Genomic DNA, 5,800 nt, shown 5'->3' on the forward strand with positions numbered 1-5,800 from the left:
CACTGTTTACCTTTGATAATTATTATTTCTAATTTATATCCCTCGACAACCGAGAACCAGAGGTCTGTATATTTTTTTCCGAAATCGGATGAGTTTAACGCGTTTTAATGAAATTTCTTGTTTTTATTAAGTGCAAACACAAATTTTCTTAACAATATTTTGAGAACTAAAAGCCCATATTTCATAATATTAACCATGTACCTAGGTAAACGAAACGCGTTAAAACCTGTAACTGTACAAATTTAAGTCACGATCAAATTATTTCTGTTGATAATAGACGTTATATCGTCGGAAATCCTTTCGTTATTTAATGGTCAAACCTACTTTCATGACCAATAATTCGGAAATCAAAAGTTTGCTCACCATAATATTACACATGTGAAGATAACCAAACAAGTTCGGTCGATTTCTGTGGATGTCTGTGTTCAATTGGCCCTCACACCGTGAGTTGAATGCATATGGAAATAAGGTGAAGGTCAGTTGTTGGTGTGGGTATATCCAACATACTACCTGGTTGGGCAGTTCAGTTACACCGTGAAGTGAGTAAGGACAACGAACATGGGACCTTCAAACTGGTGTCTAATGCCACTGCAGAGGGACGGAAGATATGAAAGGCTTTTGGTAACGGTGTTGTGACTACGCGGGCAGTGCAGCGGTTGTTTATCAAGTTTAAGGACGGTGACGAAACACTCGAAGACACACCACGTGGCGGAAGACCAACGACATTTCAATGCATGAAAATCGAAGATTGTACCAAGAAATAGAAGACTTCATGCGAGGAATAGAAGATAAGGTAATAAATACAAAACACTATAAAAAACACATTTTAAAAAGCATCATCATACAAGATGACAAGTACAGAAGATGTCAAGTATATCAAGAAACAAAGGAACATATAAAAATAGATGTTCAATGATAACACAATGTGAACACAGAAAGACAAGACAAAGTGGCAAAAATCATACATCAAGAAATAGCGAAAACGAGATTTCGTCCCGAAAGATTTTGGACGAGATTTTTCTTCGTGATTTTGCACTCAAACTGGAATATAGTTGCTTAAGTTGAGCTCTCGTGTGAGAAATGAAAGTCTTGTGGAAAATGTAGGTTTTGTAAGAATGGGAAAATATAGGCAGGTGGTCAACTTTGGAGGTAATCAAGGGTAACATATTTCACTGCTTTATTATTGTTATTATTACATACATCGTTACGTTTCGTTTCAAATAATATGGTGTTTTCTCTTAGCAAGGAGCAACGCATTCCACGCGCGAAGGTCCAATTCTGAGCCAATGAAGATCCAGTTCTGCAGAGGCAAATCATCAATCAAGTGCTGAATTCAGCATCAATCAGAAAGGGACAGGAATGACAGGCCCGTTGAGAAAATGTTTGAAGTTACCAGTTCCATGTGCGATGCTCTTCATCTGGTTACTGAAACACAGTAACATATACGGAAGCGGAGTGAGTGCAGAATGTCTTGGAAAGATGACTAGATTTTTACTCTAAGGAGTAACGCAACATGCAGAGTTTTAGCAACTGGACCTTCACCCTCTGTGGAGTGATTGCCATAGGGATGTGTTATTTTGATGTTAGCATTTACGGCAGTGGGACAGTTTTGCGCCGTTGCTCAACGATTGCATGCATCTGTCACTTATAACAGTAACCAATTTCAGTGGCATCATTTCAGCTTCCAAAAGGGAATTGCCGCTCTTCTTTCACCCCACCCCCAAATTTGAAATTAGGTATTTTTTAATCAATATGATGATAAAAAAACGTTAAATTTCACTTATATTGGGGGTCTTGCCCCTCCTCTCTCAAGCAAAATCTTAAACTACGCTGCAGATCAATTTGAAGAACAATCAAACCTTGTCAAGCTAATTCTCAACAATGCCGAACTTCGTAGGGTCTATTAAGTGTGCTGTTATGATAGATTTAACGTCGGTACTAATATCGAACAAATCTAAAAGTTTAAAAAAAAAAAGGTAAATCTATATCCATGGTGTGGTATAGGTGAGGAAGTTGGTCGATGGCGTACAAAGTACAGCCTGAATCTTTTTGGATTTTTTTTATTTTTTTTTTTTAAGAAAATAGGCTTGTATGTGTATATGGCGCGAAAAGACATGAACTTACTGGACATTTACAACGCTACAGAATGCTCAACTTCAAATAGCTAGATCGCTGACCTGTAGCTATTATGAAGTTCATATAACCAAGTCGAAAATTTAAAATGAGAAAAAACACATCACTCACATAGATAGCACATAAAATACATGCATAGAGTTTAAGTTGGGAAGTCGAGGGGTAAGAAAGATTCAGGTAAATCAAAAACGGTGGTGGTTCTTAGGGAGATAACAATTCAGATTTGATTGATTTGGCTTAAGATAAAATTCAATGAAGAAGTTTTGTTTCTGCAGTGATAATCCTTCGGATTCCTCACTCCATAAAATTAGCATAGTTTAATGGATTAATAATAATAGATTTATCTTCTAGGAAGAACTGGAAGATGCTGTTGGTATTGTCAACGCTTCTGGCAACCTGGTTAAATTTGCAAGTAAAATATGCCAGTAGCCTACACGCAAACTAATTATTCTGATTCAATGACACACTTATATATATACACACCATATATATATATATATATATATATATATATATATATATATATATATATATATATATTGAAAATTAATAGGACTTCACTGAATACTTAACCAAAAAATTAGTCCTACTTCGCCCGAACAGGGACTCTAACCCTGGACCGTTAGGTTAAAAGCCTAACGCTCTACCGACTGAGGTATCCGGGCTGCCTTACACCGAAACTGCAACGGTCTGAAGATGTTGGTGCGAATGTCCATTTTCTCTTTACATTTATTCGAAATTTATAGCTAAGGTTCCGCTGGTGGTACCCCGTAATCGGAGGAACATAAAACTGTTTGAAACGTTATTTTACTGTTTTCTTATACCTAGGTAGTTAATATACCTTACTCACAATTACACCCATTCTCATGTATATATAGATATAGAGATGTAGATATAGTATAGATGTAGACTCGTATACAAGGTGGTATCGAAAAATTTCGAGACTAATTCTGTAACACACCAGCAGACGGCAACACAAGACTGCACGCACGGGCGTAGGTAGCACCGACTTTCTTAAGTCAATATGCCAAGAGACATCCTTTTGTGTTGGGCATCTTGTGCAATTCTGAGCACGTGTGTTACCACGTCTGCGATTTCATCATGGACAACAAGTTGGAACAACGAACGAACGTAACAGGGCAAATCCGCCATAGAGACACTTGACATGATGTCAGCTGAAGTTTCGGAACTTACGTTACATGTATTAATCCTACGTTGTATAAAATATCATTGTGTTTATAGAATGTGCGCAAGAGTATCTTAAGGGAAATTCCGTGGAAATTTCTCTCCAGAGGCAACAAATTCCCCTAGGTACGCGTAAATTTTAAAATTTCAACTAGGCACTCTTTAAATAAGGACATACGCATCTCTTCATATTCTAGTCCTATCTCTGCAGTGAAAATGTCTCAATTTACCAATAAATGTATATTAAGAAAAATGTAAGTTAGTGACCTTAAATTTACTGTTTTATAGACTTAGCATTTACCCTGTGCTCGAACTGTCATTAGCGTCATCATAGATATTCTGTAGGGGCGTAATGTTCATGCAAGCTTTGTGGAAGCACCGCTTTACCTGAGTAAATAGAATGATGCATTACAGGAAATAATGCAGTTATGAATTATGAGCAATGCAATATATCAGAAATAATACTGTACATTAAATATTCAGAATAATGCATTAAGAATAATAGTTTCCCTTATGAAGTAAACTACTCTATGCCTCTGATTTTCTGCCATTATTGGAAGGTGATTGGCTCAAATTGAGAAATTTTCATGCACCACAATCCTCAGTTTATCTTTTCGTCCTGACGTACCACAACACCTTCTATCAATTTTAGTATATATTTACCTTCCCCCTTTTCATTCCTACTTTACCTTTTATCAAGTCTCTTAGGAATATACAATTCTTCCTCAGGCAATGTCCCAACTAGTTTCTCTTTGTCTTCTTAATTAGATCTAATATCGCTCTTATATCTTATACTATTCAAGTAAATTTCTCTTCGGTTTTTCTCACCAATGGATTGCATACGAGATAAAAGTTGAGACTCCAAAAGTTGTCATAAAAGTGAGGTCTCGTCTCGGAAATTGTATCTGTTTGCATTGGAAAAACTCTGTCTCATTCGTATCGCATAACGAAAATTCTATCTTGTCTTATCTTGTGGATAACCCTACTCATCAACTGCAATATCAATTACGACTATTTTATAAAGGTTTCGTTACTAACATACAATTTCGAACTGATTTTCACTAGATAGTGCGCTTGTCATAAGACGTTATATCTCAATCAATGAAAGCTCCCTGGTAGCTTTATGGTTAGCTTACGCGCATTCAATGCAAGATAGCAGTGAAGTTCATGTGGTTCGACCCTCACGTTAAGCTGTAGCTCATCTCATACAGTCCGGGTGCTCAATACGGACACCAAACTCAAAAGCAACTAACCCTAAGTCTAATTAGAAAAGCGTTGTATTAGCCTGTTTGTATGAAAGTTAGAGAAGCGTTGTATTAGCCTGTTTGTATGAAAGTTAGAGAAGCGTTGTATTAGCCTATTTGTTAGAAGGAAAGTACGTTAGATTAATATCTAAAAGCAGCAAAATGGACATTCTCTGTTAATAAAAAACTAAAAGAGAAACAATAGAGGAGAAAGCAGGTGTCATAGCTAACGATATCTTTTAGCCTTCGTTTCACTGGCGCTCATCTTCACTACACTTCGTCCATATATCAATCGGGTGTTCCACTTCAAGTGTGTGAGTCAATAAGACTCATCCATGCTTCCACCTATGTAATCGGGCTAATTAATCACGGGGAGTGCGATGATTAACAAAAGAAGCCAAGAACAAAAGGGGATAACAAACCGGCATAATGATACATAGCCATTTCCTCCTTCCCCCATTGTATGTATAACAAGCCATATATTCCTTCCGTTTTCTTTTTTTTATTGTTACTTCCATAGTGGCGGGGGTGGAATGCTTTTTTTTAGGGGAGATGGAAAAAACTATAACTGGGAGAGGGTTGCACTATCATGATGAAACCATATGACGACAACAACGAAGTCGATTATAATGATGATGATTGTTAATGATAATTATCCATTTCGTTGAGGGACAGCAGATTGGCCTCGCAGGCACCGCACGAGCCAAAAAGCAGAACAACCGATGCGCAAAATGAGTATTGTATGAGGGAGCAGGTCAACTGGAGAATTACTCGAGCTCTCTGCTGACTCGGTTATGTCACCCACTGTCTTTTCATGGATGGATGAATTTGCAGACTGCTATTGTTTCATTTGTAAACGTTGAAAATAAAGAACCACATGTTGCACATAAAAACGCATCTTCGTCTCGTTTATATGTTACTTTACGTTTCAATGCGTATAAATTTAAATATACTTTGTAGCTCGCTATCTTTCTTTATCAATTACTAGCAGCGTTCACCCCGCTTCGCTGGGGTCACCCCGGAACGCAATAAACTTTGTTACTTAGATAATTTTTACTTTTTCGCTTTCAAGTGATATGATAAAAACCATAGTAGATTCCAGTAAATGTTAACATTATATCGCCTGTCATTTATGTTAACCCGCCGAGTGACACGGTCATGCGGGTTGCATATAAATACGTTTATTTTTATACCTATGATGAACTAACAAAGGATTTGTACGTTATGGACACTTGAAT

The 5,800-nt window shown here is 37.1% G+C and overlaps 1 non-coding gene across 1 annotated transcript; it reads right to left on the reverse strand.

Moving 5' to 3' along the window:
• Positions 1-2,725: 2,725 nt before the first annotated feature.
• Positions 2,726-2,798, reverse strand: TRNAK-UUU (transfer RNA lysine (anticodon UUU)). Its single transcript has one exon. It is a non-coding gene; the product is annotated as a tRNA-Lys (tRNA).
• Positions 2,799-5,800: the final 3,002 nt, after the last annotated feature.

This window comes from Thermobia domestica, chromosome 1, assembly GCF_964235325.1.
Source record: "Thermobia domestica chromosome 1, izTheDome1.hap1.1, whole genome shotgun sequence".
NCBI lineage: Eukaryota > Metazoa > Arthropoda > Insecta > Zygentoma > Lepismatidae > Thermobia > Thermobia domestica.